This window comes from Lissotriton vulgaris, chromosome 6, assembly GCF_964263255.1.
Source record: "Lissotriton vulgaris chromosome 6, aLisVul1.2, whole genome shotgun sequence".
NCBI classification, from domain to species: Eukaryota; Metazoa; Chordata; class Amphibia; order Caudata; family Salamandridae; genus Lissotriton; species Lissotriton vulgaris.
In genome coordinates, this window is record NC_141694.1 from 1,819,054,435 (window position 1) to 1,819,077,031 (window position 22,597).

Sequence of the window (22,597 nt, forward strand, 5' to 3'; positions counted from 1 at the left end):
TTCAGTTTGAAAACAGTTCTGGTGTCAACTGCTATGCTAATGTAGGGGTTAATGTTGTTTTTTTTCTTCAAACTTTACAAGAACAGATTGTTGAAAATCGGGATCAAAGATTGTGTGGTTTATTGAATTCTGTGTTTGAGAAATGCAGCAGTGATAGAGCAAAAATAGAAAGTGTAACAGAAATTCGAAATATTTTAGATATGTGTTCTGGTCAAGATACATTTTCACAGAACATTCAGCAGGATTGTCAGGAATTTTTAATGTATATGTTTGGTGTTTTGGAAGATGAAGGTGTAGATGTAGATAATCTTGTTAAACTTTCTTATCATTGGCAGCATGACTGCCACAACTGTAGTTCATCAAGTACTACTAGAATAGACACTGAAAGATTTATATATTTGACTTTACCAGACTGTAAATCAGTGTCATTTAAAAATCTAATTAAAGAAGCAGATCATAATATGGTGTGTACCCAATGTAAGTGTCCCATGCTATCCACATTATTTATACAAAGTTATGGTCAGTATATCATTTTAGTTTTCCAACGATGTAGACATGATGGAACTAAATTGACAACTTCTATCAAAAATGTTGTGGCTTCTCAGTTATCAATTTCAGGAAGAACCTTTACAACGGAAGCTATTATTTATCATGACAGTTCTTCGACAACATCAGGACATTATACATGCTACTTAAAATGTCAAAAAGGTTGGAGTTACTGCAATGCTTCGCATTTGACTTATAAACATCGTTTGCCTTATGACTGTAAAAATTCTTACCTAGTGTTTTTAAAACCAAAGTTTTAGTAAAGGTAATTGGCCTTCGAAGACGGGAGTAGTTAATAAAAGTTAGTTAGTTAGTTAGTCTAATGTTTAAAATTATTTATCTCATATAGGTACTGTAAGTGGATAGTAAAAAATACTCATATATCTGACACGATTTGGCAGTGAGAAAGTGTAAGGTATGATGTTCTTAGATCTTTTTTCATAGGAAGTCGATGAAATGGAAGTTATAGAGAACAGCAGACTTTTTTTCCACCAAAAGGACCTTCACTATCTTCTATTTGGCCTCAAGGAAAAGTAAGTGAATCAAAGATTAGTGTACATATATGATTTGTAAGTTTGTATGGGTTTTTTTTAACACAATCTTTTGGATTGTGTTTTTTTTCCCGCTGTTATATGATGAAGAGTTTGAACTCACTAATTTAAGTGAAATTCAATATATTCTGAGAACAGCAAAAATAAACAATGTAACATATTGTATAAGTCATTGTATAGTTTGCATTGTGTAATTTATATTGTATTCTCATTGTCTCACACTCATTTTCCTTTTTCCACCCTTATTTAGCTCTCTTTACTCACTTACACTGCCTTTTTTTCACTTTGTTTCATCGCTGTTCCTTTACTCGGCTTCTTTCACAACTCCTCAATCCAATTTCAGCTGTCTGCATATCCTCTCTCCCTTCCACCACTTTTCAGCTTTGTCACATTCTCTCAGTACCACTGCTTTAGTTCTCTTCCCCTCTCTTTCCTTCTTTTGCTCCTTTACTCTTTTTTCTTTCTCACTCATTGTACTGCAGTTCACTCAGTCCTTCCCTTTGTCTTTCTGTGTACTTACTCTCTCACTCCTTTTTCCTCTATCGTTCTATATTAACCTCATTCCTTTCATCCCTTCACTCTGTGACTCCCCTTCACTCACTCTCAGTCATCATCCATTCCTCTTTCTTATTAATAGTTCCTCATTTAGACTCCTCTCCTTTTCACTCATTTTCCTTTTACTTTCTTCTCTTTCCTGATTTCGTTTTGGTATCTCACATTCTTTTAGTATCTTACTCATCTTCAGTAATTTGTTCTCTTTCTATTTCTTTTTCCCTCTTTTTTGTCTTTCTACATTAAAAAGAATATACTTTAAAAAAATATATAATATTAATAAACAATATAGGATTAATTTTTAGAAAAACATACCTTTCTAAGCTATAGATATTTGCGAAAAAATAACCTTAGAAATTCACTAAAAAACACATAGGTATGAGGCCCTATTAAAAGTTAGGAATTAGCATTTGAAAAACCTATGAAATTCAGAGAAAAAACCATAGGTTTCACACCAGTTATAGTTAGGAATTAGCATTTAAAAAACCTATGAAATTCTGTGAAAAAACCATAGGTTTCACACCAGTTATAGTTAGGAATAAGCATTAAAAAAACCTATTAAATTCACTGAAAAAACCATAGGTTTCACACCAGTTATAGTTACCTGGAAATTTTACTGACATAAAACCATTGAAATTCCCACGGTATAGTTAGTTGGACTCACTATAACTTGCGCGTGTAATGCACTGCTGATGACATCACATTATACATCACTCATGGTCAGTGACATCTACAGTGACATCTATCCACCAAGAAGAAAGAAGCTGACCACCTTCCGCTGTATTGAAACGATTTGGCCCGATGTATTGTGGGAACTATAGTCCCTCTAAGGGGGAACTCAGAGCTTCTGAACCGTGGCTGATATTGTGAACCTGTGAAATACCCACAATACCTACTAGAGGCATCTCCAGAGGTTTGAGATCATTTGGAGCAGTCTGACCAAAAAGCTTCATAAGTTGACTGACCCACCATCAAAAGTCAAGCCAGTGAGGCTGAACGTGACCTAGTCTGAAATTCAGGTTTACCCCGCTGAAGCTCTAGAGCTTTTTGACATGGAGGAGATTTCACTTCCAGAAATTGACCTGGGTATCCCGCTGAGGAAGCCACCATATTGAAACCAAAAGTTGGCCCACCGAAGAGAGCTCCTCGACGTTGAGACAAAAAAAAGCAAAAAAATGAATAAGTGCAAAGGTAACATTTTGACTGAGCCCTACTGATCATTGTACTGAGCTGCGCTCCATAGCAGTCGGTCTGTAACTTTGTCTCGATCAGGCATGACCAGATGTCCCCATGTGGCACTTTTTGCTTTTAAAAACTAAAAAGCACATTTTTACATGTAATCTTTAAAAAATGTATATCTCCAGTTCCCTACGTTGTTTTTTTGCTGTTTTAGTGTCATTTGAATTAAAAAATTATGTTCTATGTTCATAAATAGGTGGTGGAATTTGTATTACGTTTTGTCTCACTTATTTAATGTATTGATATTTTTACATGCTTTACACACCTGTCTCCTAAGTTACGCCTGCCCACTAGCAGCAGGGTACCAATGATTTGAGCAAGGGAATAATTTATGGAGAAGTTGACTGTGTCTACCTGTTATTGACCTATTTCTATGATAGATTTTGGGATTACATTCATAGGCTCGGTGTTACCTGACAACTTATTACCTGGTAAAAAGAACATAAGGTTTTTATCTGAGATTCAATATGGCTGCAGGCAAGGGCGGAGAACTATTGAACAGAATCTGAATCTACATGTGAAAATCTCTAAATATACAAGGGTGCAGTTTACATGGCCTTTATGGACCCCATCTTGGCATTTGATAGGGTTTATGGAGCTAAGCTCTGGACTGTCCTGGGATCTATGGGGATTGAGCCCACTCTTGTTGTCGTCCTGTGTGATTTACATGATGGTCTTACTGCTTCAGTTTGATATGGTGTAATGGAGGATGTACTCAGCACTTTAGTTTGAAGGGAGGGGTCCGCCAGGGCTGTATCCTGGTCCCCTTTTCATCCTTTATAAAAATTGGCTGGAGTGAGTTTTAACTGAACAAAGGATTGACATACTGAGTGCAGGTGGCAACTTGCTGCCTACCTTTTTTTTGCATATGACTTAATCCTAGTCAAACATAATCCCAAGGGTCTGCAGCAACTTCAACCTCACAACAAAGTAAACCAAATCCCAAGTTATGTTGGATGGCCCTACAAACACCAGATCTGAAATATTTCCATTCAAGGGTCAGCTTATCATTAGGGTTGAACATTTTACTAATCTGGGCATCGTACTTAATTTTCATTTTAATTGGAAACCATTGCTTAATAAAAATATAATGCCTTGTAAAAGGGCCACTTATAGTATTAATGAATTTTTGAGAAGGCCTATGCATACACAGATTAAGGCAGTGCTTAATGTTTATAATGTCAGATGAATCTCCCTTGCAAGTTTTGGATTTGAAATTTGGTGATATGAGCCCTTGCATTGCTCCGGATATATGACATTCTCATGAGAGGCGTTCTAAATTATATTTCCCACAAGGTATTCCAAGTGAGACTATACATATATATTACCTACTGGCAGTCGCCAGTAGGTAGTTATAGTTAGGATTTTTTTCAACGTTAAATCTCAAAATTCTATTTGGAATAACTTTGGCGCCGGTAGATGAATCTGCCTGAAAATGTCCTCAAAATGGCCTCGCGGCGCCCCGGTCCTTCCCTGAAAGTTTGGGGGGATTTGTCAAGCGGGGGCCGAGATAAAAGGGGGGTCCCAAAACGTGTTTTCCTCATGTTAATTTCCATAGGGCGGTCGACCTCACTTTTAGCCCGAACGGCTGAATGGATTTCCACTAAACTTGGCAAAATTGTAGGGACTGGTAGCCCGATGTGCCTTTTCTATGTCTCAAGATATGTGCTTCAGTGGATTTTGAGTAATTTAGGTGGAAAAAAATATATATATCTATGGCAGCGTCACGCGACTTGCGCACAGAAATCTGATTGACTCTCGGGTGTCTGTAAACATTCGAAACAGTCCGGAGCGGCCACCATCTTGTGTCTCGGTAGGATCGAGACACAAGAGGTGGCCAAAACAAAAGGGGGAAAAGACCATAAGGGGGCAGGGTAGACCCCCCTGACCCACTAGGTTTGATGTGGGGGATATAAAAAGGCCCCACGGGGCGACATTTATTTTTTTTTTTTCGATTTTTGCTGGTGGAGCGCCCGGTACGTGCACCGGGGAGCGGACCGGGGAGAGTACTATGGGGAAAAAAGAATGACAGACTTTTCAAAAATTGTATGTTTATTAATTGTTCTTTTTGTTGTTTTTATTTTTTTATTTTTTTTATTTAAGTACCAACATGTAGGTACCAATGCAGAGTCTAAAATTGAATATACACCGTCTCCTTTGTAGATATCTTGCATGTTGTTACATAAGTTATTGTGGTATATGGAATTCATACCATAGTCTGTCAGGAAAGCAGAAACAATGTGGAGGCAGGAGATGATAAAGAGATGTTAAATACACATTGGAGATAATATAGTGGGAGAAAGGAAGTAACTATGAGAAAACTTACTATGTAACACAAAAAAGTTGCACTGTATTCTATAAGTCTCACTTTATATTATATCTATTTTGGTACTATTTCATTATTTACATAAAAAAAAGAATAATGTCCCAAACAATTTTTAATTTCAAAATAAAAATGTATTGCTGTGTTTTTTCAAAATCTAAAAGAATTTCCAACATTAATTCATCTGGTATGTCTTCATTTGGATTCCATCATTCAATTTCTTCTACACAATTAACTAAGTCTTGGTCCAGAGAGTGATCCAAAAAGTCTAATTCATTAATGTCTTCTTTAGGATTGTTTTCCATATGAATTTCAAATGAAATATGAATTTCATTTTGTTGTCCTTCCATTTTCTTGCTGTAAATTGCATAAAAAATAAATATATCAGTAGAGATAGGGCACTGCTGGGTTTAAGTTCAGACAGGTACTTGTGAGTTTTTAACAGTGAAGTTATCTTTGGGCAGTGTATGGTTTCAGGCAGGAAGTAGAACTATTAAAAAGTGCCTGTGATGAAGCCTAAGTAAATTCATAATTATACCAGAGAAGTCTAACTCAATCCATAATTATAATAGACAGCCTATCTCAATGTCTAACTCTTACAGAGGGACATTATATAACTATCTGAAAATGTTTTCCCAAATTAACTTAAAGTGCATAACATAGTTCTCTTTTCAAATTAACAACTTACCTTTTTCAAATTAGTTTAAGTTTTCTGTCAAAAATTTTTCCAAATGTACCTCAGGTAGTATTAGTGAAAATGGCTGTGTTTCCCTCTCATTTTTCATATATATTCATGTACTTAACCAATCAAATGTCAGTACATAAAAGTACAAAAGGTAAGTAGCATTTTAATAGGTTTCAAAATATCAAACAGTTTCATATGTGTTTTTGTCATGTAATTTACCTCAGGATATTTAGACAGGGCTACAGCCCAAATGGCTCAATGGAATACCACCAAATGTGGGTAAATGGTAGGGACTGCTATGTAGTAGGGCCTATTCTATATTTGGTGTAAGTGTCTCCAGTGGTTTTTCTGTAAATTACTTTCCCACCTTTTTTTTGGGAGCGCTTACTGGTGCGCGCCCCGGTACGCGCACCGGCAGCGTTACGGGAGTCCTCCATTTTGTGTTTCGGTAGAATTGAGACACAAGATGGAGGACGAACAACGTTGGGAATGGGTAGAAGGGGGCACGGTAGATACTTCCTGACCCTCCAGGTTTTCTGAGGGAGGTTTAGAAGGCCCATTTACGTCCCTCCCCAAAAAAAGATTTTTTAATTTTTCACGGGGGGAGCGCCCGGTACGGCCACCGGGGAGCGTACCGGGGAGCGTACTTTGGTGAAAAATAGTGAAGAAAGTAAGAAAAAGAAAATCATTATGAGTGATCAGAGGTAGGGTAGCTCTGAAAAGAGCTTTTGGGTTCTGTGGCTGATTTAAGTACCTACAAGTAGGTTCCAATGCACAGTCTTAAATTCAGGAGGAATATTCTATTCCCCTCATCTGAGAAGTGCACACCATCTCCTCTGTAGATGTCTTGCATGTTGTAACGCAAGTTGTTGTTGTATATTGAACCCATTCCATAGTCTCTCATGTAAGCAGAAACAGATTTATTCACATGTTTCCGTGCTTTCGCAAATTGTGGACGAAATTGGTTGGACCAGTTCCATTTCTGTCTTTGGCATATATTGGAATATACCAAGGCAGTTTGTGGAAAAAGTGTCATCAATTGATCAAAGGTGTCCTTTAAAAGCATTTCCAGACCAACCCCAGTCATAGTGCCCGAGTCATTTCCACCACAGTACACTATTAAGAGGTCAGGGTTTGGCAGATGCAAAAAGGTTTTCACCAATGGTATCAATTGGTGACATCTCAATCCTCTCTGGCCAATCCACTTGATTTCCACATTTGATAAATCAAGGTTGTAATAATTTCTGCTTGCTGTATACCTTTGAGCCCAGTGGAAGTAGCTATGTCCAATAATCCATACAGAATACATGATGAGAGAAGGTTCTGGTGCAGTCAGATGAAGTGTGGGAATGAAATGGCAGTTGGAATAATAGGAGTTTGTAAAAAAAAAGCACTGTGGATTTTCAGTGCTCTTGAATCACAAGAAATGATTGGTGGATTCAGATACTTTAAAACTGGAAGTTAGGGTGCATAGTTTTGTTCAGTGAAAAAGGTAAGTTGAATGGTTATGAAAAAGTTATTTAAAGAAAGATTGCTGCAGATAAGCTGGTGTATTGAGAGGTCAAAGATCCTTGCTGACTTAGTTTGCAACATTGTAGAATACACTTTTGAACCTGAGAGCTCAGTGAGGAAGGAGTTGCTATGGTAACTGGTAGAAAGGGCTCAGGGGGGGAAGGGTGTTGGTTTGAAAATACAGATGGAAGAGTTTTGATTGGTTACCATGAGCAATATATGTATAGAATTAGAGGTTTTCCGTGCCATCAATGGTTGCAGTGCGTGGAGAACATACCTTTTGCTCTGCTAAAGAAATATTGGTGTGTGTATCTGACACTGTTCTCAATCTCCAAAAGGATTTGTAAAGGTGAGTTATAATTCATTTGATATAGATAGAGAGTTCAGATTAAAAAGTACATTGCTTTTCTTTGCTTTTGGTTTGTCTGAAGCTTTTTGAAAATGCAATGGGTTTGAGTAGTGAAAATTAATGCTTGTACAGAGAACCTGTGTTCTGTTAATAAAATGTTAATAAAAAAACGATTTGAGGTTAAAACAATGGGTTTGAGTAGTCAAATGGAATGCTTGTACATAGTATCTGTGCTCTGTTCCTAAAATGTTAATTAAAAAACGATTTTAGGGAAAATCAATGGGTTTGAGTAGTGAAAATTAATGCTTGTACATAGGAGATGTGCTCTGTTCTTAAAATGTTAATTAAAAAACGATTTTAGGCCAAATCAATGGGTTTCAGTAATGAAATTGAGTGCTTGTACATAGGACCTGCCCTATTTTTCTAAAATGTTATTCAAAAAACGATTTTGGGGGCAAATCAATGGTATTTACAATTGGACTTCATTTATGATTGCCTTGTGCTGCCGGTGCATCACTTTAAACATGGGAAAAAGTGACGCTCTGGTGGCGCAAGGCCTTCATAAATAAGGCCCTGAGTTTCTTTGCTGTTGGTTTGTTTTTTGATTTTTGATAATGCTTGCTATGAACATTTGCAAGATAGAGGATTTGTATTTTGGGAAACAGTGAGGTTTCCAAAGTGAAATTGAGTGCTTGTACATAGGTTCTGCGCTTTGTTTCTTAAATGTTATTCAAAAAACGATTTTGGCGGCAAATCAATGGTATTTACATTTGGGCCTTATTTATGATTGCCTTTTGCCGTTGGTGCTTCACTTTTAACATGGGAAAAAAAATGACGCACTGGTGGCGCAAGGCCTTCATAAATAAGGTCCTGAGTTTCTTTGCTATTGGTTTATGTTTTGCTTTTTCATAATGCTTGCTATTAACATTTGCAAGATATAGGATTTGTATTTTGGGAAACAGTGAGGTTTCAAAAGTGAAATTGAGTGCTTGTACATAGGTTCTGCGCTGTGTTTCTTAAATGTTATTCAAGAAACGATTTTGGGGGCAAATTAATGGTATTTACATTTGGGCATCATTTATGATTGTCTTGTGGCGCCGGTATGTCACTTTTAACATGGGAAGAAAGTGACACACTGGTGGCGCAAGGCCTTCATAAATAAGGCCTTGAGTTTCTTTGTTGTTGGTTTGTGTCTTGCTTTTTGATAATGTTTGATATCAACATTTGCAAGATAGAGGATTTGTATTTTGTGAAATAGTGAGGGTTCAGTAGTGCAATTGAGTGCCTGTACATAGGATCTTCGCTGTGTTTCTAAAATGTTATTCAAAAAACGATTTTGGGGGCAAATCAATGGTATTTTCATTTGGTCCTTATTTATGATTGCCTTGTGCTGCCAGTGCATCACTTTAAACATGGGAAATAAGTGACGCTCTGGTGGTGCATGGCCTTCATAAATAAGGCCTTGAGTTTCTTTGCTGTTAGTTTGTGTTTTGCTTTTTGATAATGCTTGATATCAACATTTGCAAGATAGAGGATTTGTATTTTGTGAAACAGTGAGGGTTCAGTAGTGAAATTGAATACTTGTACTTCGGATCTTTGCTGTGTTTCTAAAATGTAATTCAAAAAACAATTTTGCGTGCAAATTAATGGTATTTACATTTGGGCTTCATTTATGATTGCCTTGTGCTGCCAGTGCATCACTTTAAACATGGGATAAAAGTTACGCTCTGGTGGTGCATGACCTTCATAAATAAGGCCTTGAGTTTCTTTGCTGTTAGTTTGTGTTTTGCTTTTTGATAATGCTTGATATCAACATTTGCAAGATAGAGGATTCATATTTTGTGAAACAGTGAGGGTTCAGTAGTGAAATTGAATACTTGTACATAGGATCTTTGCTGTGTTTCTAAAATGTAATTCAAAAAACGATTTTGCAGGCAAATTAATGGTATTTACATTTGGGCATCATTTATGATTGCCTTGTGCTGCCAGTGCATCACTTTAAACATGGGATAAAAGTTACGCTCTGGTGGCGCAAGGCCATCATAAATAAGGCCCTGAGTTTGTTTGCTGTTGGTTTGTTTTTTGCTTTTTGATAATGCTTGCTATGAACATTTGCAAGATAGAGGATTTGTATTTTGGGAAACAGTGAGTTTTCAAAAGTGATATTGAGTGGTTGTACATAGGTTCTGTGCAGTGTTTCTTAAATGTTATTCAAAAAACGATTTTGGGGGCAAATCAATGGTATTTACATTTGGGCCTTTTAATTATGATTGCCTTGTGCCGTCGGTGCGTCACTTTTAACATGGGAATAAAAATGACGCACTGGTGGCGCAAGGCCTTCATAAATAAGGCCCTGAGTTTCTTTGCTATTGGTTTGTGTCTTGCTTTTTCATAATGCTTGCTATTAACATTTGCAAGATAGAGGATATGTATTTTGGGAAACAGTGAGGTTTCAAAAGTAAAATTGAGTGGTTGTACATAGGTTCTGAGCTGTGTTTCTAAAATGTTATTCAAAAAACGATTTTAGGGGCAAATCAATGGTATTTACATTTGGGCTTCATTTATGATTGTCTTGTGGCGCCGGTGCATCACTTTTAACATGGGAAGAAAGTGACACACTGGTGGCGCACAGCCTTCATAATTAAGGCCTTGAGTTTCTTTGCTGTTGGTTTGTGTTTTGCTTTTTGATAATGCTTGATATCAACATTTGAGAGATAGAGGATTTGTAGTATGGGAAACAGTGAGGTTTCAAAAGTGATATTGAGTGGTTGTACATAGGTTCTGCGCAGTGTTTCTAAAATGTTATTCAAAAAACAATTTTGGGGGCAAATCAATGGTATTTACATTGGGCCCTTATTTATGATTGCCTTGTGGTGCTGGTACGTCACTTTTAACACGGGAAGAAAGTGATGCTCTGGTGGCGCATGGCCTTCATAAATAAGGCCCTGAGTTTCTTTGCTGTTGGTTTGTGTCTTGCTTTTTGATAATGCTTGATATGAACATTTGCAAGATAGAGGATTTGTACTTTGGGAAACGATGAGGTTTCAAAAGTGATATTGAGTCGTTGTACATAGGTTCTGCGCAGTGTTTCTTACATGTTATTCAAAAAACTATTTTGGGTGCAAATCAATGGTATTTTCATTTGGCCCTTATTGATGATTGTCTTGTGGCGCCAGTATGTCACTTTTAACATGGGAAGAAAGTGACGCACTGGTGGCGCAAGGCCTTCATAAATAGGGCCCTGAATTTTGTTGTTGTTGATTTGTGTCTTGCTTTTTGATAATGCTTGATATCAACATTTGCAAGATAGAGGATTCGTATTTTGTGAAATAGTGAAGGTTCAGTAGTGCAATTGAGTGCTTGTACATAGGATCTTCGCTGTGTTTCTAAAATGTTATTCAAAAAACGATTTTGGGGGCAAATCAATGGTATTTTCATTTGGTCCTTATTTATGATTGCCTTGTGCTGCAGGTGCATAACTTTAAACATGGGAAATAAGTGACGCTCTGGTTGCGCAAGGCCTTCATAAATAAGGACCTGAGTTTGTTTGCTGTTGGTTTGTCTTTTGCTTTTTGATAATGCTTGATATGAACATTTGCAAGATAGAGGATTTGTACTTTGGGAAACAGTGAGGTTTCAAAAGTTAAATAGAGTGTTTGTACATAGGTTCTGCGCTGTGTCTCTTAACCCCTTCGAAGCTAATGACGCTCCCCCCGAGGGTCTGCGATCTTGGTTGTTTTGCTGGGGGTGGCAGCGGAAGAGCTTCCGCTGTCCCCCCCCCCCGTGGGAATCGCTGATGACGTAAGCGCGCACAGCGCGCGCTGACATCATCAGGGATTCCCAGCGCTCGGGAAGCCATTTGCTTCCTGAGCGCTGGAGAAGAAGGTGGGTTTCTGGTGTCCGGCGGGGGTTTGGGGCAGCAAAGAGGCATCAGGGAAGAGGAAAGAGATTTTCCTTTCCCCTGATGTCTCTTTGCAGGGCATTTCTGCCTCACGATCGCGCACAGCGTCGCGATTGTGCGGCGGAAATGCCCCCACTAGCACCAGGGATTGTTTATTTAGCTTTCCGGAAGCGACCCCTTGGGCAAGGGTCGCTTCCAGGTGGGCAGCCATATAATTTTCGATTTTCTGCCCCCCCTGGGGGCAAATCGGCCCGTTTTTTCGGCCGTTTTGCCCACAGGGGGGCAGAAATTTCCCACTAACACCAGGGTTGTTTTGTGAAGCCAAGATGGCGGCCATGGCTTTTGTTTATGTTTTTCTGTCCCCCCCTGGGTGCAAATCGCCCCATTTTTTTTGCCGTTTTGCCCCCAGGGGAGACTGCCCACTAGCACCAGGAATTTTGTTTTTAGCTTTTAGGAAGCGACCCCTTGGGCAAGGGTCACTTCTAGGTGGCCTCATATTTACCTTTTTGTTTTTCTGCCCTCCCTGGGGGCAAATCGGCCTGTTTTTCAGCCGTTTTGCCCCCAGGGGGGGGCAGAAATTTCCCACTAGCACCAGGGTTTTTTGTTGGGGCAATGTGTTTGTTTTGGGAAGCGACCCCTTGGGTAAGGGTTGCTTCCAGGTAGCCATGAAGTTTTTTTTGTTTTTCTGTCTACCCTGGGGGCAAATCAGCCCATTTCTTTTGCCGTTTTGCCCCCGGGGGGGGGGGCAGAAAATGCCCACTAGCACCAGGGAATTAAAATTTTGTTTTTAGGTAGCGACCCCTTGGGCAAGGAGTAGTGCTTGGCTGGCGGTGTGTGCGGATTGGCGCTTGGCTTGCAGTGTGCGTGGAGTGGTGTTTGGCTGGCGGTGCGTGTGGAGTGGCGCTTGGCTGGATGTGCGTGCAGTGGTACTTAGCTGTCTGTGCACGGAGTGGTGTTTGGCTGGTGGTGTGTGTGGAGTGGTGTTTGGCTGGCGGTGTGTGTGGAGTGGTACTTGGCTGGATGTGTGCGTGGAGCGGTGTTTGGCTGGTGGTGAGTGGCGCTTGGCTTGCGGTGTGCGTGGAGTGGTGCTTGGCTGGCGGTGTGTGTGGAGTGGTACTTGGCTGTCGGTGTGCGCTGAGTGGTGTTTGGCTGGCGGTGTGCGTGGAGGGGTACTTGGCTATCTATGCACGGAGTGGTGCTTGGCTGGCGGTGTGTGTGGAGTGGTACTTGGCTGTCTGTGCAAGGAGTGGTGTTTGGCTGGTGGTGTGTGGCGCTTGGCTTGCGGTGTGCGTGGAGTGGTGCTTGGCTGGCGGTGTGCGTGCAGTGGTACTTGGCTGTCTGTGCACGGCGTGGTGTTTGGCTGGTGGTGTGTGTGGAGTGGTGTTTGGCTGGCGGTGTGTGTGGAGTGGTACTTGGCTGGATGTGTGTGTGGAGCGGTGTTTGGCTGGTGGTGAGTGGCGCTTGGCTTGCGGTGTGCGTGGAGTGGTGCTTGGCTGGCGGTGTGTGTGGAGTGGTACTTGGCTGTCGGTGTGCGCTGAGTGGTGTTTGGCTGGCGGTGTGCGTGGAGTGGTACTTGGTTATCTATGCACGGAGTGGTGCTTGGCTGGCGGTGTGTGTGGAGTGGCGCTTGGCTGGTGGTGTGTGTGGAGTGGTCATTTGCTGTCTGTGCATGGAGTGCTGCTTGGCTGGCGGTGTGTGTGGAGTGGCGCTTGGCTGGTGGTGTGCGTGGAGTGAAACTTTGCTGTCTGTGCACGGAGTGGTGCTTGGCTGACGGTGTGTGTGGAGTGGCGCAAGATTGGTGGTGTGCGAGGAGTGCTACTTTGCTGTCTGTGCACAGAGTTCTGCTTGGCTGCCGGTGTGTGTGGAGTGGCGCTTGGCTGGTGGTGTGTGTGGAGTGGTACTTGGTTGTCTGTGCACTAATCCCAATTGGTCTAAGCCCTATTTGGTGGCCCATCTTGCCGAATTTAAATTTGGGGGGCAAGTTTGTGTGTTGTTTTTTGAATTGTTATATTGTTTGTGAAATGTGGTAGTTATTTTTTTTTCTTCTCTATTTTTGTCTTGTTTCAGGCTTTTGCTGTTTGGATTGTTGTAGGTTGCGTGTCTGTTTGCAGCTTGTGTAGTTGCTTGTGCTTGGTAAGTGAATGTATTTTGTACTACTTTCCCTTGATGTTTGTCTTTTGAAAAAGGTTGTACTTCTACCAGTTTGTGTGGCTCTGTTTTTTTTTGTTTATTTTTTTTTTCAGTATTAGTGCTTGATGTGCACTTTGTTTTCTAATCTGTCATTTCTTTTTTTCTTTCTAGTGGGATATCATTTCTTTTTGCTGTGTCTCAACAGAGTAGGTGCTGGTGAGTGTAGCTATATTTGGTTAGAGTGAAATTGTTTTGGATTGTATTTATCTGTTTGTGAAAGCCTTACCTTGTTTACTACTTACTTTGCACAGTGTAGGTTGCTGTTCACTTGTGTGTGCAGTCTTCTTGCTTTTGAAGGATAATGGCTAGTCACAGGATTACTGCTCAGCAGGTTCTTGGTTTGCTTTTTGAGTCTTCCTCTGACCATGGTTCAGAGTCTGACTCCGATTTGGACTCCCAGGTGGGGGCAGAAGATTCAGGCAGTGAGTTTTCTCTTTGCATGGTATCATCATCATCGGATGATGAATCTTCTTCTAGTGCTGATGAAGGGCCTATGTTAGTGGAGGACATTGTGATGCCGGTAGTGGGCCAAGAGGCATCTGTGCTGCTGCCTAGGGCCGCAAGGTTTCCTTTCTTTTTACGTCGGCAAGCCCGTTGGTGTAGTGCATGAAGAGCCCTCTGGGGATGCTACGTCTTCTGTTGGTGTTGTGCAGCCGGAAGTATCTGTGGCAGTTAGGCTTCCCATTGGTGTAGAGGGGCAAGAGGCATCTGGGTCTGCTTGGTTTCCCGGTGGTGTAGTGCAGCAAGAAGCATCCCAGGCTGCTGGGCTTCCCGTTGTTGTAGTGCAGGAAGAGCCCTCTGGGGATGCTATGTCTTCTGTTGATGTTGTGCAGCCAGAAGTATCTGTGGCTGTTAGGCTTCCCGTTGGTGAACAGCAGCAAGATGTTTCGGTGCTGCAGGCTGGGGTGGCTGCTCCCCCCGTTGATATGGATTGGCTCTGGGTTCCCCCTGGCATGGTGCAGCTGGCATTGCCAGAGTTCACTGGTGTTCCTGGGTGTAGAGTGAATACTGAGAATTGTCTGCCAATAAACTTTTTTGAGTTGTTTTTTGACAATGTGTTTTTGCAAGAGATTGTTGATCAAACCAATTTGTATGCAGAACAATATTTGAGGGCCAACAGTGCCAGCCTTAAGCCCCATTCTAGAGCAATACGGTGGACTCCCACAAAGAGTTGAAGAAGTTTTTGGGATTAACTTTTTTGATGAGCTTGCTAAGGAAGCCATCAATTAATTCATATTGGTCCACTAGTCCCTTGATGGCAACAGCTATATTTCCAGCAATCATAAGTCGTGATCGGTATACGCTTCTTCTTCGGATGTTGCATTTTGTTGATAATAGTTTAGCGTTGTCACGCGATCACCCTGATTGTGACCGTTTGTTTAAAATTCGACCTGTCCTGGATCACTTTGTTGATCGTTTTTCTGAGATCTTTGTCCCTGGTAAAGAAATTGCAGTGGATGAGTCTTTGCTGTTGTTCAAGGGCCGCTTGGTTTTTAGGCAATACATTCCTAGTAAGAGGGCACGCTATGGAATCAAACTGTATATGCTGTGTGACAGTGAGACTGGATATGTCTACAATTTCAGGGTGTACACTGGTAAGGAGTCCAGCATTAACCCTCCTGGTTGTCCTTCTACTTTTGGAGTGACTGAGAAAATTGTGTGGGAACTAGGTAGAGGATTATTTAACAAAGGCCATCATTTATATGTAGATAACTTCTACACTGGTGTGCGGTTGTTCAAGGAGTTGGGCAAAGTGGGCACTGTTGCTTGTGGCACAATGCGCTGTAACCGTAAAGGTTTCCCAAAGGAACTTGTTTGCAAAAGGCTTGTGCGGGGACAGTCTACGGCTTTGCGATGTGGGGAGCTTCGAGCTGTGAAGTATTCAGACAAGAGAGATGTGTACATGCTGACTACTATCCAAAATGAAAGAACAGAACCTGTGCCTGTTTGGGGTCAGGGTGCTGAAGTGCGCAAACCTGTGTGCATTTTAGATTACAATAAGTTCATGGGAGGTGTTGACAGAGTAGATCAGAGGTTGGAACCTTATGCTGTTCTTCGAAAGGCTTACGTTTGGTACAAGAAGTTGGCTATCCATCTGTTCCACTTGGCATTTTTTAATGCTTTCGTTGTGTATCAGAAGTCTTGTCCTCAGAATAAGATGCCATTTGTTAAGTTTCAGGAGTCTATAATAGGCAGGCTTGTACTTTTGGAGCAGGCAAGTGTTCCTAGATTTGGAGTGGTGGAGGAAGTGGCTAGATTGAAAGATCGCCACTTTCCTGATATGGCTGAGATACCCGCCACCCCCTCTCAACACAATCCCCAAGGATGGGAAACCGGAAACAGTTCTGAAGTTTTTGGAAGACGGGAGGGAGTGACCCTCCCGGCCGTATTTATTAAAAATATGAAACAAAATTAAAACATTAAATCAACAGTTTCATATTATGTACAATTTCATTACCACATTGCGATGTTTGGCTAACCTTAACATATCCTCTAATACAAAGGTTCTCCTAGCCGAACTAACATCCTATAAAACATTTACTTGAAATTTTCGAAATTGTACATCCTAACGTTTAAGGGCCAACGGCAAGGTCGTAACCGGTGTCAAGATCCCTAACCCAGACATATCCCCCTCCCTTGTGAGGGGCGGCACGGAGGCATACCTCAAGTGCAACTACCAATTTCCCTTGACTTGACGGGGGCCCCAATAAAACTCGACGCCACTTAAAGGTCGTACGAGGCTCGTGTGAGGTATCTAGAAGGTAGCGTAGACCCCCCCCACACCCCACACAACTTACCACATCTGCCGTCGCAGACGTCCTGGCCCCGGGAAATTCACCAGGAGGGGGCTGTAACCCCTCCTACCCATGAAGGGGCCTTGACCGCCTTCCCTTTCCTTTCGGCGACCCATCCTTAGAAGGGACCGCCTCCCCGTTGAGGGGCCAATGGCCACCTCCCCCGAGCGCCCCCATCCGTAATGGGTAACGCCCACTCATAGGGATCTTCCAATTAGTGCTCACCGATCATGACCTTACCGCCCGACCAAAATAAATACGACAATGCTAACTAAATACTAAATGACAACATATAACCAACAGTAGCAACAACAACTTTATTCAACGCATGCGTACTGATGAACACTAAAAGCAGAATTACTTTATTTGCAAAACATAACACAAATCGACCATTCTTTATTGCATACTCAAAATCTTCACGATAATACCACAACCTGTAAACGAAAATCAGAAGTTATCCATCAAACTTTATTAAAACCACTCGCTGTCTTCAGGGGCTGGTGGGTGGGTCAAAATTGGCTCTTCGTTCCGTCTCGAGCTCACGTGCAGCGAGGAGGTGCAGCTTCAGAGCACAGGAACAAGAGGATGCCTTCTGGTCTTGTTTCTCCTTTTATCCGTCTTCAGGGCGGGCGTAAACCCGCCCCTGCCTGCCCCAAGGGCGTGGCCAGCCGCGTCAGTGTCTAGGCCAACCCACTCGAGGGCGGGAAAAGGCGCGCCCCGGCTACGCCGCTTCGGGCATACCAGCCGAGACTCGCCTCCTGCCCAAGATGGCTTCCCGGGGGGATCGTGGTACTCTGCCATACGTTCGGGGGAACCGATTGGTCGCCCCTTTCCATATGGCTGAGATACCCGCCACCCCCTCTCAACACAATCCCCAAGGATGGGAAACCGGAAACAGTTCTGAAGTTTTTGGAAGACGGGAGGGAGTGACCCTCCCGGCCGTATTTATTAAAAATATGAAACAAAATTAAAACATTAAATCAACAGTTTCATATTATGTACAATTTCATTACCACATTGCGATGTTTGGCTAACCTTAACATATCCTCTAATACAAAGGTTCTCCTAGCCGAACTAACATCCTATAAAACATTTACTTGAAATTTTCGAAATTGTACATCCTAACGTTTAAGGGCCAACGGCAAGGTCGTAACCGGTGTCAAGATCCCTAACCCAGACATATCCCCCTCCCTTGTGAGGGGCGGCACGGAGGCATACCTCAAGTGCAACTACCAATTTCCCTTGACTTGACGGGGGCCCCAATAAAACTCGACGCCACTTAAAGGTCGTACGAGGCTCGTGTGAGGTATCTAGAAGGTAGCGTAGACCCCCCCCACACCCCACACAACTTACCACATCTGCCGTCGCAGACGTCCTGGCCCCGGGAAATTCACCAGGAGGGGGCTGTAACCCCTCCTACCCATGAAGGGGCCTTGACCGCCTTCCCTTTCCTTTCGGCGACCCATCCTTAGAAGGGACCGCCTCCCCGTTGAGGGGCCAATGGCCACCTCCCCCGAGCGCCCCCATCCGTAATGGGTAACGCCCACTCATAGGGATCTTCCAATTAGTGCTCACCGATCATGACCTTACCGCCACAGGTCCGGATAGTTGACCGGCTATCCGGACCCCCCACCACTCCTATCTAAAGGTCATGTTTTAACGTCTTTAGCCAAGCTATGAAGTCTCCTATGAGTAGCTCATTCCCCACCCGAGACAAATGAACACCGTCCCCCAAATACATACTGTCATCATTAATACACCCATGCGAAATAGAATGCAGTGCATTGGACCGGAACAACCTACTCACTTTGTTATTAATTTTTCTCACAGAGTGATTTAAAGCAGAAACAGAAAAAGCCCCCCGCCACACTTTTCGTGGGATCATATGGGACCACGCAATTGTGCACCCTGGAACTCTCCTCGCTAACCAACTTACAGTGGAAAGCATCGCCTCCAGGAGAAGTCGTCTACCAGTGGTGACCAAATCATTGCCCCCAAGATGTACTATGACTACAGACGGCGGTGACCTCGTCCGCCCTAGCAAACCCTCGAAAAATGATTGAAACTGGTCAATACAGAGACCGCCCTTTCCGTAGAAGGACACACTGTACCCGTATTCCCCAGCCACGTGCACCATGTCACCTGCTTTGAATACGTCCGCGGCACACCTCACGTATGAGTGGCCCACGACCCACACCTCCTTTTTCACAGCCGGTGATGTCTGACCGCTGTCCCGGTGTCGGGTCGACTGCATAGTCCGCCCCGCCTCGTAGGCTTGCGTAACTGAAAACCAAACAAAACAAGAAGCGTGAGTACATCATTACAGCTTCACAACATGTGCAGACGCACATACCTTTTATAACAATTGGAGGACCAACGCCCCACACGTTTAACTTGTTCTACATTCAGACCCCTGGCTGTAGCCTCTGTAGCAGCCCCTATCCGAAAGGAATGGGTCCCAAACTCGCCCGGGTTCAAGCCCGCAGCTGTAATCGACATCGCAAGCACCCGCTGAAACTGAAACCTTGTCAGTGGGGTGGCGTCCGCGTGTCTCAACAAGGTCCCCCCCCATGATGCCACCCTTCGTGTTAAATAATCCTCCAAACACTTCACTGGGCACATGGACGACCCGGGAATCCTGCGTATAATTATGCAGTCTCCCATCCCGCTCTGATCGGTCTTGGACCTTACAAACGAGACAGTCATTGTCTCCCCTCTGATTTGAACGTGCTCTGCGCACAGCCCTCCCGTAACATCCTGCTTGTTCCTCGCCACTAATTCGCTTACCCGCATAGCCCCATGAAATGCCAGCGTAAAAGCGGCTCGGAATAACACTGTCTCAAAGTGAGATGAACATGTTGTAGGGAGTCCGGATAATAACTGGGCCAACCTATCCAAACCTATCGGGCGCCTCTCATCTACTCTGCGACCCTCAAGGCGTTGCCACCCGCGTAGCGCTTTTTGCACAACGAAAGACGCTGTCGGGTCCTGGATCCCATGAGCCCTAGCAACAAAGGAAATGGCAGCCCGATGCCTCTGGGCCGTGGCCACCGATTTCCCAGCCAGATGTAAAGACATCAGAAAGTTCACTACCCATTCCTCCTGGCCCCAAAGCTCCTCACTAGCAGTCCCCAAAAAGGCTAAATAGGACCGGAACGCCCCTTCATATGCCTTCCTCGTCCTGGGTGCTAAACTCTCTCCCACGAGGTTACGAAGTTCGGGGCACCGAGAGACCAGAGAGCTTCGGGAAAGGGTGCCGGCTCCGGGTCCGCTGTGGGAAGAAAACCCCAGAAGGCCTGCATACGAAAACGAGAAAGGGCATCAGCCGCCTGGTTCATAACCCCCGGGACATGTCTTGCTTTGAATAGCACATTCAATTGCATACACAGTAATACGATTTCTTTAAGCAGTCTCAAAATCCATTTGCATCGTGCTGCCTGGCTATTGATACACTCAACCACGGTCATATTGTCAGACCAAAATACCACAGAGTGATCTCTGAACCCTTCGGGCCACGTTCTCAGGGCCACCAAAATGGGGAAAAGTTCCAGGAAAGCAAAGTTACTTGTCAGTCCACTGTCATGCCACCATGCCGGCCATTTTTGTGCAGACCATCGAGTGCCGAAAATGGCACCGAAACCTATGCTCCCTGCCGAATCTGTCCACAGCCCCAGCTCCTCAGAGGACACGGCCGGTTTGTTCCAGACGACTCGACCATTGAAATCCGCCAGAAATGCCAACCAAATGCGCATGTCCTGGCGGACCTCTGCCGAGAGCCTTGTGCGATGATGGCCCTCCTTCAGTCCGACCATGGCTTGAGCGATCGAACGGGAAAAAGGGCGGGCCATTGGTATAACTCTTAGGGCAAAATTCAACTGTCCCACTAACTGCTGTAATTGATGCAGCTTAACCTTAGATTCGCTCATACACATTTGCAGGGATGCCCTGAACTTTAACACTTTATCACCTGGTAAACGGAAACAACCCTCTCCGGAGTCTAACTCGATCCCCAGAAACTCGAGGCAAGTCGAAGGACCCACAGTCTTACCTGGTGCCAGTGGCACGCCAAACTGATTCATTAAAACACAAAATGCGGCCAAAGCCTGCCCACACTCCGGATCCCCGGCTGCCCCCAGGAACAAAAAATCATCTAGATAATGCATCACATGTTGGAAACCCGTCTTCTTTGTGAAGACCCATTGTAGGAAACTACTGAATTTCTCGAAATAGGCACAAGATATAGAGCATCCCATCGGCATACACCTATCCATGTAATATTGACCCTGAAACATGAATCCCAGGAGACGCTGATCGTCTGGATGTACCGGGAGCAACCGGAACGCTGACTCGATATCAGATTTTGCCATCAGCGCACCGGGCCCCAGGCGATTCAAAATGGCTACGGCCTCATCGAAGGATGCGTACCGCACCGAACACATTTCCGGGTCTATCGCTTCGTTTACGGAAAGACCACGTGGGGCTGACAAATTATGTATCAGCCGAAACTCACCCGGGTCCTTCTTGGGAACCACCCCTAAAGGAGAACAAACAAAGTTAGCAACCGGGGGTACACTAAACGGACCGGCGACTCGACCTCGAGTAACCTCCTTCCGGATCTTTTCCTGTACCACGGTCATATGCTGCAAGACCGATATCTGATTTTTGCATTTTTCCACACCCTGAAAGTCCCCCACTGGGATGCGGAAACCATATGAAAACCCGTTCCGCACCACCCCAGCGGAAGCACGATCCGGGTATTCGCTGAGCCAGGGAATCATTGCCAAGGTATCAATCGGGGTAGGTAAAGGCGCCCCTCGGACTATGTTAGACCTGTTTGGCACCTCCTCTACCCCTGTTATCACCCGTTTTGGCTCTGCACGTAGACTCAGGATGGGATGATTGCCCACACCCACTACATTCGTGTCTAAATTTGCACGACCCCTGGGGCATAGTACATTTGCCCCTGTTAAAGTTCCAACACACCCCCTTTTTACCTGTTTTGCCGGTAGGCCTCGAGTGATTATCGGTACCCGTACCTGAGCGAAAGGGCGTCCCTGCATACTGACGGGAGGATTCGCCCACGTTACTCCCTACCAATGGCAATTTCAACATACCGGTATCCTTCATTTTGGACCAGGACACAGAATCATAACAATCCCAAGTTAAGTTTTTATCATGTTCTTTTGCCTTTCTGAAAATATTATCATAGCAGAACCAATGATTACCCTCGTGTGATACAGAGTACCCCATGATTCGTGACTGATAAATCGGCAATTCGGGTAGCAATTCGGGCCTTCGTTCTCCCAAGATCGATGTGAAAACCCCCCACGCCTTGCCCCAATTGCCAATGTTCTCATTTACCTTAAAGGCGGCCATCTTTGCGCGCCAAACACTCGGATGCATGAGGTCCTTCTGACCCTTTACATGCTCCATCTCATAATGATCAGTAAGCAACGAGAAGATGTTTACATACTCCCCTGCCCATATCTTTTCTTTAATAGCTAAAGGGACATGCTGGCCCAACTTCTCCCTTCGAGAGGGTGCCGATTCCTCCCTCGCAATCGGCAATGGCCACTTACCTGCACCGGACGCTGTCTCTGCGACTAAAACCGTCCCCCGTGGCTTCTCTGCGGCCGCAGCCGGCGTGGATACCGTCGCTGCTTCCCGAGTTTCACGCAGTTGCTTCATCAACACCTGTGCGTCGACAGCCGTGGCGCCCTCGCTACCTTTACCCAACCACTCTGCTAATTGTGCCGCCAGCTCGGGCGGCATATCGTCCCCGGACACGGGGGTGACAACAACGGGAATCGGATTCCCTTTCTCCGGCACGGGAGTGGGTGCTTCGAGCGGGACACTGGGACTCAGGATGTCTCCCCCAGCTGCTCCCCTCCTGGGCCTCTTGCCTTTTCCTTCCGGGGCTGCTCCCGCCAAAGGACGTTTCGGCCCCCCTTCCT